We start from the raw sequence: 14,778 nt of genomic DNA on the forward strand, positions 1-14,778 counted from the left end.
CAATGACTCCCCAGTTTGAGCAGATTCGTCAGGATGTTTTATCACTTACTAATGAGATCCATGTATTTAATAATAGAATCGAAGCTGTTGAGTCACGGATCTCTGATATGGAAGACAGAATGAATATAACAGAACAGGACACAAGTATATATAGGGCATCACTTAAAAAGCTACAAGACAGGGTAGACGATCTTGAAGATAGATCGAGGAGGAACAACCTCAGAATTTTAGGTATACCAGAAACAACAGAGTATTCAGATCTAAGAAAATTTATGACTGAGAAACTGCCAGTATTATTAGAAATGTCTGGGCCCAAACGTCAGCTGGTAGTCGAAAGAGTACATCGAATAGGTCAGGAAAAATTTAGATCAGACGGAGAAAAGATAGCCCGGCTGGTAATCGCCAAAATGCTCAATTTTCAAGAGAAAGTTGAATTATTAAATGCATATCGCAAAAAGAAAGAGGTTTTTCTAGAGGGCAGTAAAATGCTCATGTTCCATGACTATTCGGCCGAAACTACGAATCGCCGAAAGGGCATGGCTCCATTATGCACCCGTATTATACAGAAGGGGTATGAAGCCTTTTTACTATACCCAGCTAGGATTAAGGTGATTAAAGAGAACTCCTCGATAATATTAAATACCCAACAGGAAGCTATTAAATTTTTAGAAGAAGAAAAATAGGATTATGTCGTTCTGTAGAATATTTATTATAAGATTAAGGCTTGACAATGGAATGTTTAGATGTTTTTTTCTGGTGTTTTCTTTTTTGTGTGAAAGTTTTTACATTTCCCTCCCCTTCTTTTTTTTTTTTTTTTTTTTCTCTTTCTTTCTCTCTTTTTCTTTCCTCTCTCTTTTTTTTCCTTCCCCGCTGCCTGCCCATTGGTGGAATACACTTATCTCTTGCTTAATTGTATTAAATTTTGTCTGTTCACTCTTTATTGGATATGGTAGATAAAGTAAATATAGAGTTAATATCATGGAATGTTAGCGGCATTACGTCGCCAATTAAAAGGAAAATGATTGTGAAAAATCTTAAGAAATTTAGATGCAATATAGCATTTTTGCAGGAAACGTATATAGTACAAAATGAAGCCAATAAACTGAGAACAGGCTGGGTGGGGGAAGTAATCGCGTCTGCAGGGGCTACTAGGAAACGTGGTGTGGCAATCTTGCTGCATAAAGATTTAGAATATAAGATAACACATACGGAGATAGATATGGACGTCAGATATATAATCTTACAGATGGAGATAAGAGGTCAAAGCTATACACTCTGCAATATTTATGGTCCTAATAATAACACACGCGAATTTTGGGACAAAGTACAGATGAAATTAGCCCAGTTTATTGAAAGCAAATTAATAGTTGCAGGAGACTTCAATTTAATAGCGCAATATCCATTGGATAGATGGCCCTGTAAAGGGAAACGTAGTTGCAAAGATAAACAGGATATAACACTTTTTAGAAAGTTTAGAAATGCCCTTAATTTAAAAGACATTTGGCGCATTAAAAATCCTGAGCTGAAAGGATTTACCTGCAAATCTAATACTTTCAAAACTCTTTCTCGCATAGATTATATCCTGGTCAATGAAAGACTGATGGCATCAGCTGAAGCAGAGATCAGGGACGTTATTATTTCAGATCATGCCCCAATTTCATTGACACTTCCAGTCGCCTCACATCATAAAAAGAGCCCAGTATACTCTTTTCCCAAGTTTCTATATGCAAATAGTGGATTCAGAAATTGGTTAATTGAATCATGGAGGAGGTTTGCGCATTACAATGCTCAGTCAGTCTCAAGTTCGGAGACCTATTGGGAGGCAGCAAAGGCGGTTTTACGAGGAGAAAAAAAAGCCTATCTCCATAAATTATGGAAAAAAAGCCATAAACGTGATTTACAACTATCTAATCAGTTGGCTAATGCTTATAATGCATACATTCAAGAGGCCTCCCCAACTAACTGGCAAAAATATGTTTCGGCTAAAAAAGAAAGGGATATCTTCCTCCAACAAAAAGCCGCAAGTGAAATTAAAAGGACTAACGTGCGGATGTACAAATATGGTGGTAAGATTGGGAGAAATCTAGCCAATCTGGTTAAACAAAGCCGTGGCTCTAACTACATCTTGGCAATTTCTAATAATGACAGAAGAGTTACTGAAGCTTCCGAAATTAGAACAGAATTCTTAGAATATTATAAACAGCTTTTTCTTTCAAGAGAAAGCAATGAAAATAATAAAAAATTATTTTGGGAAATGTTCAAGGTACCCTGCTTAGATAGAGAAACTGCTAAGGCTATGAGTAATCCAATCTCGAAAGAGGAAATTCTACAGGCCATAAAAGAATGTTGTTTGGGCAAAGCAGCAGGCCCTGATACACTGCCGGCAGAGTTTTATAAAATCTTGTCAGAGCAGATTGTTGGCCCTTTGCAGGACCTATTTAACGCATATTATGAGCAAGGACACTTAATATCTGTGAATTTTAGCGCCTCACTAATAGTCTTGGTCCCAAAAAAGGGTAAGAACGTGGAAAAATTGGAATCGTATCGCCCAATTTCACTGCTAAACACGGATTACAAGCTTTTAACAAGTATCCTTGCAGCCAGATTACAGAAAATTATTGTTAACCTGATCCATGTAGATCAAACAGGTTTTTTAAAGGGGAGATCTTCCTTTATGAATTTACGGAAATGCCTCTTGACAGTTGAATATATCAACACCAGAAAGAAGCTTAATAAACTCGACACGGAGGATAAAGCTATTATTGCATTGGATGCTGAAAAAGCGTTTGATGCCATCAGCTGGGAACATTTGGCTTATACTTTAGATCAATTTGGCTTCAAAGGTCCTTTTCTCTCCTTTATACAGGCGCTTTATGATAAACCTAGATCGGCATTAATAGTTAACGGAGAATGTACAGAATATTTCCAATTATTTTGTGGAACCCGTCAAGGCTGCCCTTTGTCCCCCCTTTTGTTCAATCTGAGTATTGAACCTTTAGCTATTGCTCTCCGGAGCGCAATTAAGGGGATAAAAGTGGGCTACATGAATACTCAAATATCCTTGTACGCGGATGATCTTTTAGTATTTCTCTCTAACACCCGGCAGGAGGTACCAGTGCTTCTGCACTTGCTTGAAACTTTTGGATCCTTTTCAGGATATACAATCAATTAAAAAAAAACGGAAATGCTATGGCTAAACCAGACTAGTGACTCTCATATGGCAATACCGTTTCAGGAAGTCAAATGTATTAGGTATCTAGGCATTTCCATATCAGCTTGCCCGAAGCATTGGTATAGGGCAAATTTCTCTGTGGTTATCAATAAAATTATGGAGGATATGAGAAAATGGTCATTCTTTTCCCTTTCATTGGCTGCTAAAATTAACTTAATCAAAATGATCGCTCTACCTAAATTGCTATATGTGATGCAGAATATTCCTCTTTTTCTACAAAAAGCTGATTTAAAACAACTTAATGCAGCGTTTGTGCGATTCTTATGGGATAAAACTAAAGTTAAGCTATCTCTAAAAAGGCTGTATCAGCCTAAAGAACAGGCTGGCCTGAGTTTTCCTTCGATTCAAAAGTATAATCTCGCATGTCTAATAAAAATAGTTCCGGATTGGCTAACAGAGAAATGGTTTTTGACATTTAGAGAGATGGAAAAAGATATGTTCAAAGCTTATTCGCTAAAAGCATTAGTTCACTCTAATCAGAAAGAATGGCCATTAGAACTTAAAATTATGAACACTTTTAAAAATCCTATAATTGCCTGGCATAAGTTATGTCATGCGTTGAATATTAATTTTCAATGTTCTAAATATCTCCCTATACAAAATAATCCGATATTTCCGGCAGGGTATGAAACGGATGTGTTTAAAAGGTGGAATGCACAAGGACTTGAATCATTCATGCAGTGTATCGATTTGGTTAACTATGAGATACATACATTTAGTGCTATGAAAGAAAAATTAAATCTTCCAAACCGTGATCTATTTGGATTCTTTCAAGTTAGGCATTTTCTGAATACACAACAGCTACAAGATTTTAATCAGAACTGGGAGAGAGTATACATGGGTCTAAATTGGTTCCAAAAGGGTAAGGTTGCCATATCACAATGGTATAACCTTCTGCTGCTAAAAGAAGGACAAGTTTTGATGCAACGCTTACAAGAAAAATGGGTCCAGGATTTACCTGGTATAGAGTTTAAAACAATGGAAAAGAGCATATCAAGGGCATGGGTAGAGACGCCATTATTATCATGGCGTGAATCCCATATTAAATTAATAAATAGAGTTTATATTACGCCAGAGGATGTCGGAAGATGGAATAGAGCCCAGATTTTTTCTTGCTCACGTTGCAGTATGCATAATGCCAACCTGATGCACTGCATATGGGACTGCCCAAAAGTAAATCAATTTTGGTGCAAAGTATCGTTTTGGCTTTCCCGGATATTAAAGTATGTAGTAACTTTGGATAAGGCGGAGATTGTTTTCTTGAGGAGATTTAGGGATCGGGAGGAGAATTTTATTTTTATTAATTTCATAATACTTTGTGCAAGAAATGTTATATTTTCCTCGTGGAAGTCTAATAAACAACCTTCCCTCAATAGGCTGCTTAATCAAGTAGAGGCTAAGATGATTTTGGAACAATTTGAAACTTCACTAATCTCTGAAAGTGAAATTGATAACTTTTTTAGAAAATGGATTGATTATATTTTTTCAAATCCTATAGAGATACAAATAAGACTTATTTCCCCCTTCAAACATTCTAATTGGATTCAAACTGCCTTAGTAAGGGGCGAAATCAGTAGTGAGATTCTTGTATAAAGCCTTTAATTAATGTTGGACTGGGCAGACAGTGGGGTAAATATATTTTTTTTTTTTTTTTGTCCCTCTTCTCTTTCTCTCTTTCTTGTTTTTTTGCTAGTTTTTGTGTTTGTTTTTGTGTGTTTGTGTTATAAATATAAAAATCTCCAACAAGTGCATGAATGCTTGTCTGCCTTAAATTTGAATTAAATTAATACAGGGCATTTAAATAGGAAAAGGTGTTATGGGCCTGCCTAAGGGCCGATTAAGAGGCACCTAGTTAGCTTTAGACACATCTTAATAAATCGCAGTCCTTGGGTACAGGTCTTATGTGTCTAGGGATATAGATGTTATTAATTTATTTAACCATGGTTTAAATTCTTGTCGACAATATAGATACAGGTGTTAATTAAACTTGTAAGGTAGAAGCTTATTATTACTATTGTGTTTATAGGGGCTAAAACAAGATTATGTTGTTTTATAATGTTCAGGATCGTTAACCCTGCGTGGTGTAATGATCTAGTAATATTGGCTAAATGTTGTATTTTGCTTTGTTGGATAATAAATAAAATTAAAAAAAAAAAAAAACAAACAAAAAAAAAACAACAGGGTATTTATATGGGGAGAAACCTGTTAGGGATTGTATCTCATATGTGGAAAAGGGCTTGTACAGTTTCTAAAAAATAGGTTCCTTATCAATACCAAGCATACAGTAGTGGTTCTGTCTTCCCCTATGACTTGGCTTGTTTAACATTATTCTGAAGCAGCAATCACAGCAGACTGCTATACTTTCATATATCATATCATTTTGTTGAACTTTTTCAGAAAGATGTTTAGTATTTAATAGTCACACTAAGACTAATTCTTCAGATACATTTTACCCATTCTTACCTTTAGTATCAAAACTTTCTGTGATAGTTTATTTATTGAGGTCAGGGCCAGCTCAAGACATTGTGCTGTCTGCTTTTAAGAATCTAATTACTGCTCAACTATCTGTTCATTACATTGATAAGAGGTATATATGTGCAGCCACCAATCAGAAGATAGCTCCCAGCTACTGAGCCAACCTATGTAAGTTTTTCAACAAAGGATACCAAGGGAACAAAGCAAATTAGGTAATGGTAGTAAAGTGGAAAATTGTTTAAAATTGCATGTTCTATCTGAATCTTGAAATAATATTTTTAGGTTTCATCTTCATTTAATAATCTGTATATGCTGGTAATTTTGCTTTGGTTCTGAGTTCAGTGGTACTGATAAGGTTATCTTAACTAATTAGTAAACTGTGGCAGAGACTTCTTGTCATTAGTCTGTTTGCAGGTAACAGTGCCATTACTGACAGTCTGGCCTCTCCCTACTGCACCAGATAGTAAGATATGTTAGTACTCATTTGAAAGAGGGGACAGGCGTCATCCTGGACTCATCGCTCTCCATGGACTGAAAAGTAAACGACGTCTCCTCTTCATGCTTCCACATACTCCACCTGCTGCAAAGAATCTTCAAGTTTATCTCAACCGGGACCAGGAAGACAGTCACCCACGCCCTCGTCAGCAGCCAACTGAACTATGGCAACGCACTCTATGCCGGCTCCACCATCAAGCTCCAAAAAGACTCCAGCGCATCCAGAATGCCTCGGCCAGACTCATCCTCGACCTCCCTCAACAATGCCACATCACCAAACACCTAGGAGACATGCACTGGCTACCCATCAACAAAAGGGTCACGTTCAAGCTTCTCACCCACACGTTCAAGGCCCTCAACAACATCGGTCCCAAATACGTCAACCACCGCGTCACCTTCTACACCCCCGTCAGACAGCTTTAATCGGCCGACCAAGCCCTCGCAGTCATCCCCCACATCAAGACCACAAGACTACAGCGGGAGGCAGATCCTTCTCTCTAATACGTGATAAAATCACAGTGGAGGGGGCGCAGAATGGTATACAATTCAGATGGTAGTTATTGATAACCCTTAAAGACAATTTAAAACTTAAACAAACTAATGTTATCTTATGAGGTGAAAAATATATCAATATAAGGTTATATAAATCCCTTTTGGAGTATACAGGAAAGAAAATGTCTTTTTTTACAAATAAGTTGATAGCTGAGCGGCGGCTGCCTCCTCTCAACCGGATGATCCAGGCAAGAACTAGGAGAAATAAAAAACAGAGGGGCGCCTCATGTGTGGTATAGTCTGATTGAAGACATAAGAAAAAGCAACAGAATAGCCAAATGAGTACTCACATACTCCACGAGCACACTCATGTGCTTTTAGGGGCAGGCTGTAGATTTAGATGGGTGTGACAGCTCACCCTTTCAAGGATACTTCCAATACTGTAGTTCTGCAACAGGTGTAAAACAAACAGAGAGCACTATATGTGCAGACCATTAAGGATGATACATAGAAATGTGCTTTATAGTATAAAGTGGGAACTCACATACTCCCAAAGCACACCAATGTGCTGGTAGATACAGGCTGCAGATTCAGGCAGGTGTGGCAGCTCACCCAAACAAACGATCTTTTGGTATTGATGCAGTGAAAACAAAGGCAGGTTTAATGCTTCTCAGTAGCTGTGCACTTAATAGTGATTGCAGGCAGATGGTAGGAAATGAGATCCACTCCAAAAGTAAAAATTTGCAAATATTTATTAAAAACAAAAATTTAAAAACAACACCAGGGTTGTTATACAAAGTGGATTACAGGGTCACCCAGTTGGCCCCAATGATTGCAACGCGTTTCTCGGTTGGCAAACCGTTTCATCAGGCATCATGCCTGATGAAACGGTTTGCCAACCGAGAAACGCGTTGCAATCATTGGGGCCCATCTAGAACATAAAGGCCTAGATTACGAGTTGTGCGTTAGGGTTAAAAAGCAGCATTGGCCGGTCCCAACGCTGCTTTTTAACGCCCGCTGGTATTACGAGTCTTGAAGGTACAGGTTTACCGCTCACTTTTTTGGCCAGACTCGGAAATACCGCAAATCCACTTACGTCAATTGCGTATCCTATATTTTCAATGGGACTTGCATATCGCCGGTATTATGAGTCTGACAAAAAGTGAGCGGTAGACCCTCTCCTGTCAAGACTGGTACCGCATTTAAAAGTCAGTAGTTAAGAGTTTTACACTACAACGCCGTAGCATAAAACTCTTAACTAAAGTGCTAAAAAGTACACTAACACCCATAAACTACATAAACACTAAAATAAATATTTTAACCCCTAATCTGCCGAACCGGACATCGCCGCCACTATAATAAATATATTAACCCCTAAGCCGCCGCACTCCCGCATCGCAAACACTAGTTAAATATTATTAACCCCTAATCTGCCGGCCCTAACATCACCGCCACCTACCTACATTTATTAACCCCAAATCTGCTGCCCCCAATGTCACAGCCACTATATTAAATTTATTAACCCCTAAACCTAAGTCTAACCCTAACCCTAACCCCCCTAATTTAAATATAATTACAATAAATCTAAATAAAATTACTACAATTAACTAAATAATTCCTATTTAAAACTAAATACTTACCTATAAAATAAGCCCTAAGCTAGCTACAATATAACTAATAATTACATTGTATCTAGCTTAGGGTTTATTTTTATTTTACAGGCAACTTTGTATTTATTTTAACTAGGTAGAATAGTCTCAGAAATTCTCCTACCTTGTCTCTCCATTCCTGCAAGTTTCGGATGTGCTGCTTTTTCCAGTGTAATGGTATTAATACCTTTGCTCCATTCAGCATTAACAGAAAGAGCATGTACCTGTCCTCCCCGATGACCTTGGGTAACTCATGATAAATAAGATAATTTTGTTTGGGTGGGATAATAATCTTAAGAATCTTACCCATCTCTCTCAGAGTCTCCTCCCAGAAAGCGCGTATGTGTGGGCATGTCCACCAAATGTGGAGGAGAGTACCCTCCTCCCCGCATCCCCTCCAGCACTCCCCACTTGTGTTAGAATAAAAAAAAATTAAGTCGTTGGGGAGTCACATACCATCTGCTTAAAAATTTGTAGTGCATCTCTTGTATTCTAGTGGAAACGGATGCTCTTTTGGCTTTTTCAAAAATTTTAAGCCAAACCTTAAATTCTATGTCCTGTCCCAGGTCAGCCTCCCAGGTTTGTACATATGTCGGAAGAGTGGATTCTCCCTTTGTCAATAAGAGTTTGTAGAGTTGCGATATTTAGTGGGATGGTGCCTGGGGTATTGTACACAAGACCTCAAAGATTGTTTTATGTCTGGTTAAGGAAGATTTCTCTTTATGGGAATTAAAGTAGTGTGTAATCTGCGCCATTCTGAACCATGACAAGAAGATATTTTGGTCCCACTAGGCTAACTCCTCTTGGGTTTCTATTTTATCTTGTCAGAGTATATTAAATATTGAGGAGTCTGCAAGAGAATAGGATCTGACAGGGGTATGTGATCCAAATTCTATACCTAGTTCGAAGTTCTCCTTTATAGGTGTGACTGGCGAGCTGAAGGTACAGACAAATGACTCTGTGTGGATCAATTTGATGAAAAAAACTGAACAATGTCCTTATGCTTGCAACAAAGTCTCTTGCAAATCACAAGGGGTTAATCAGTATATTGGAAAATTTCCTGTGAGTCAAGGTGTGATGTATCCTCAATGGTTGTACAGGTATGTTCATGTGTATATAAATACATATTTTAGTAACAGCTGTACACCTTGTATATCACTCCTGATCTTATTATGTTGATATTGAAATGTCCCACAAGATATATGTATATTGAGACAATCTGTAATAGTGTATGGAAGTCCAATATACTTAAAGGCAAAACATTCACTCACCCTTCTTCTTATAGTGCAGGGACTGAGTATTCCTTCCTCGGTGGTACCGGCTTCAAGAAAGCTTGTGAGTCACAAGTGCAGGGGATTAACCCTCCAGACGTGTGGATCCTTTGATGTATATTCTGTGGGGGAAATGTTTGCCTGCTGCTGGAGGCGGAGAGTGCCAGGACAAACCGCTAAACAATTTCACAAGTAGAAAACTTCCACAGCGGTGGAAAAATCCAGCATGAAATGGACCGAGAGTAGTAGAAAATAAAATATATGCTTTATTAGATATGCATTAAAAGTACTGTGAATTATCACAGTGAATCAGCCTATATCACAGCAGTAAATAGAGTCAGCCTAGTAGCCCAACATCACACACTCCAACATGTTTCGTGCTGCAGCAGCACTTCGTCAGGGAAGTGCTGTTGCATCACGAAACATGTTGGAGTGTGTGATGTTGGGCTACTAGGCTGACTCTATTTACTGCTGTGATATAGGCTGATTCACTGTGATAATTCACAGTACTTTTAATGCATATCTAATAAAGCATATATTTTATTTTCTACTACTCTCGGTCATGCTGGATTTTTCCACCGCTGTGGAAGTTTTCTACTTGTGGATCAATTTGTCCCAGTTTGTGAATACCTCATCTATTAGCGGATACTTTTTAATTAAAATCGGCTGATGCTTGGCAGAAATCCAGGCCAGTGCTCCTATTTTTCCCATTTGGAGGATTTCATTATCTATTTGTACCCATGCTTTATTAAGTGAACTTTGACTCCATTCTACTAATCTCTGTAGGGTTATAGCTCTCTGGTATTCCTTTAAGTGTGGTACCCCTATCCCCCCTCTATCTCTAGGCATGTAAATGTTTTTTCTCCTAATTCTAGGTTTTTGTCCGTTCCAGATATAGGCTTCTATAGATGACTGTATTTGATGGAGCAAGTGTGATGCCGAAGATAGGGGGACTGTCTGTAGGATGTATAGCACTCTAAGCAGCACATTCATCTTGACGACTCCAACCCGACCTAGCCAGGAAATGGTTTTATTTTTCCAGTTGGCAAGATCGCCAAGGATTTCATTTCATATGCGTTTATAATTTAGGTCCACCAGTTCCCTAATTCAGATGTAATTGTGATACCACAATATTTTATAGTGATGGGCTATTTTTATAGGACAGTTAAGTTTAAGGGCATAGGGAGATTGGTCAGTAATTTTCTGGCCTATCCAACGGCTTGTCAGGCTTGGGAATCACTGTTATGTGGGTTTCCAGCATAGTGCTCGGCAGGGAGGGAGAAGTCGACAGTGAATTGAAAATATTCAGTAACTCCTGGGCTAAGATGTCTTTAAATAATTTATAATAATTAGCTCTAAAACCGTCCAGCCCTGGGCTTTTACATGATGGGAAATCTTTAATGGCTTTTTTAATTTCCTCTAGCATGAAGGGGGTCTCTAGTGAATCAGCGTCTTGCTCAGATAGTCTAGGCAACTTAACGCTAGATAGGTACGTCAAAATATCCTGGTCCACCCCCTGGGGACAGGGAGCCCCTCCTACATTCTCCTGATAGTGCTGTATATTATATAGGGATTCATAATAAGTGCTAAATATGTCTGCTACTGATTTCCCGTCAGATTTGATGGTACCCGCTTGATCCGTCATTTGATGGACGTAAGATTTGAGCTTTTTACACGAGATAGCCCTGGCCAGTAGTTTCCCTGTTTTTTTTCCCTGCTCAAAGAATTGCTGTCTAAGAATAAGGGCTTTTATTGATGTTCCTCCTGCAAAAAATGCAGAAGTTTTGTTCTAGCTAGGGTTAAGGATGCCTGAAGAGCCTCATCCATCGGATGCATCTTATGGGTTTGCTCATCGTTTGTAAACTGGAACCGGAGTGTGTGATAGCGGTCTTTTTTTTTGTCTGACAAATTTAGCCTTTCGTTTGATTAGAATTACTCTGATGGTACACTTATGTGCCTCCCAAATAGTGGTATTTTGAGTACTTTCATCAGCATTGAGTCGGAAATATTCCACCAACGCCTGTTTAGAATAATTGGTCGTCTAGTATTGTGTCATCTAGCTTCCACATAAAGTGTGTGACTGGGACATTGGACCAGAGGATGGAACAGCTAACTGGTGCATGGTCGGACAAAGTAATAGAATTAATGTTACTACTATAAGTGATAGTGAGGCCTGTCGGGTCGGTTAAATAGGTAGTCTATCCTGTGAGGATTGGAGCAAAAGTTGAAGTCCCTTGTAGTAGGGTGCTGTGTGTACCAAATATCGTGCAATGCCAACTCTTTTAAGGAGGAGGCCATGCACCTGAGTGTCTTGTGGGGAGTGCTGGAAATACCATTTGATGTATCTAAGGCGGGTCCAGGGATGCATTGAGGTCTCCCCCCAGAAACAAAATTCCTGTTGAATTTTACGGGTGATATTTTGAAGGAAATAATGCTGGGACTGGTTAGGACAATATATATTTGCCAATGTGATGGGTCTTCCGAAGAGGAAGCCAGTGAGAATCAGGTATCTGCCCTCTGGGTCGCGATGCGCCTGCATAAGCTGAAATGGCAATTTAGTTCTAAACAGAATACCCACACAATTTTTTTTTTTGCGGGACCTGATGCAAAGTGCGCAGTAGGATATCGGTGACTGAACCACTTTGGTTCAAGTGTAGCTGAGCAGTGCGTTTCTTGTATATATATATTATGTCTCCCCCTAGTCTATGTAGGTCTCTTAGAACTATAGAGCGTAGGGGTAGTTTTCCCCACGTCTTCACATATCATATAAACATTGAACAAAAGTATGTAAATCTGTGCATTCCTAAGGTATGGGCATTATCTCTATCGCCTGTCTAATCTTGTATTTAGGAACTATAGTGCAGCTAACTACGTTCAGAATAGTGCAATTAAAACATGTTTAAACTGTTGGGTCTATATAAACCTGTTTGCCCCAGTGGATCTCCAAAATATTAATGAAGAACCAGCGTTAATGCTACCTAATTGTACCCCTATTATAATCAACATCTTGCGACAAGTAGTTTAGCACTAATCTAGATCGTATCTATTTTTGGTCCAACTATAGCAGTGCAGTATTGGGATAACTGAGTGTCATGGACATTCTACTTGCTCTATGTAACAGGTGTTTATAAGCTATGGGCTTTAGCAGTGAGTGTGAGGACTGCATCTCACCTGACCATCTGCATTCTTAGGTGTCCCCACTGGGGAGATGAACCATCTAAAACATGAAACATTTCAAACAGTAGTAAACAACAATAAACATTAACTTATCCAGTGTCTATATTGAACGTCTCAGATTAGTCCCTTAGGGGTTGGGTAGATTCCCCCCAGGCTTTAAAAGAGAGTGAACTAATACCAGCTATGGCTTAATACCAATGTCTCTCAGCCAGGGAGTTGCAGGATCTCATTTGGGTTTTCTCTAGGTGGGTCTGCCGGAGCAGCTGCATCAAACAGTGGTGGTCTTATGTTGATGCCCAGGGCTTGATTGAGTGCAGGCAGGTCCGCCAAGGTTCTGAAAACAAAAGTTGCATTGTTCTTGGTGGCAATGAGGCTTGTAGGAAAGCCCCACCTGTACGGTATCTTATTTTCTTTGAACACAGATGTAATACACCTTAAAACCTTCTCTTTTGCAAGGTAGTCAGACAGAGATCTGAGTACACCTGTATTTCAAAGCCTTTGAATTCCAGTGAATGTTTTATCCTAGCAAGCTTCAAGATGTCCTCTTTATCTTTAAAGGATAGCAGCTTTACTATTATGTCTCTAGGAGGTGCTCTATTGGGTGGTTTGGGGTGTAGGGCCCTGTGCACTCTCTCTATTTGGATCTCTGGAGCGGAATTTACATTTTTAAGGTGTCTGATGAACTCCTGGATGTAGTTTTGCAGAACAGAGGGGTCAACTGGCTCAGGAACACCACACAGTCTGAGGTTATACCTCCTACTCTTGTTTTTCAAATTGTGGAAGCATTCCATAAGGTTTTGAACTACATCTTCTTGGGCATGCAAGAAACTAGATTGGTGTTGAAGGTCTGAACTGAGAGCTTCTTGATTTTCTTCCATTTGGGTTACACGCTGATCCACAGCTGTTATAACTTTCTTCAATTCTCCAAACATCGACTTGAAGTCTAGCATAGCCTCTTTGATATCCTCTTTAGAGAACAGATGTTTGATGTCCTCTTTAGTAACATAATTTTGGTGCTGGGCCTTAGCCTCAGATTCGTGAACTTGTGCTGTGGCAGTGTGTTTGTTTGGCTCCTGCGAGGCCCTGGTGCTGACCGGAGCAGGGTCTGCAGCTATTAGGTAGTTTTCCATAGCTGAGGAATGTGCGCCTTTTGTTGGTCTAGTATTTCTTTTGCTTGACATCCTGGTGGGGCGTTTGTGCTCATCTACGCTTATAGAGATTATATCAGCAGCTCAAAGGCTCAATATATGAGTTCTAAAATTCTTTGTGGGTCTACACAAGAACAGGTGTGGGCTCTGAAAACAGACACTCTATGTTTGCTTCTGAGTGATCTGCAGGGGGATTTAAGCTAAGCTGCAACCCCGTTATATGCAGGCGTGTTAGTATGAGAGCTATGCAAACTATATTCTCTTGTGTATTTCCCCTGGCTAGTTGCTTATATCCCTGACTATACTGCAGGATGGATAGGAGTGAAGGCCACTGGGTTTAGTCTGGAGAGTTATGGCATATCAGGCTGTAGCTATCTAGCTGCAAAGCTTCATATAGGTTTGTGGCTATAGGTGCAGCAGCAGCTTCATAATGTAAAACCAACCCCCAGAGCTGTTCCGCTGCCAGTTATATCCCATCACCACCAAACTCCTCACTGCGGCGTGGGTGTGGCCTAGCACGGCCGACGAAGGCTTAGTTATTTGCACTGCTCTAGGATACAGCTTGATTTTTTTCACCTCACCAGGGCCCCCTGATGCGCCCAGTCCTTTGCGAGACAACGGCGGCCAGTGTTTAGCTGCACCGCTGGTCCCGGCCTGTGAAAACGATGTAGCCGGTAAGCAGAGTGTTCAAGTGTGCAGGCGACAGCTGCGACAGGGGATTTTTGGATGCCCAGATTTGATTGTGAAGATGTTAGGGACTACGGAGCTCGATCAACATGCGGCCATCTTCATTCGTGGCTAGGCTCCGCCCCCTGACTTGATATAACTTTTAACATGGA

Source organism: Bombina bombina, chromosome 3 (genome assembly GCF_027579735.1).
Source record: "Bombina bombina isolate aBomBom1 chromosome 3, aBomBom1.pri, whole genome shotgun sequence".
In the NCBI taxonomy this organism is placed as follows: domain Eukaryota; kingdom Metazoa; phylum Chordata; class Amphibia; order Anura; family Bombinatoridae; genus Bombina; species Bombina bombina.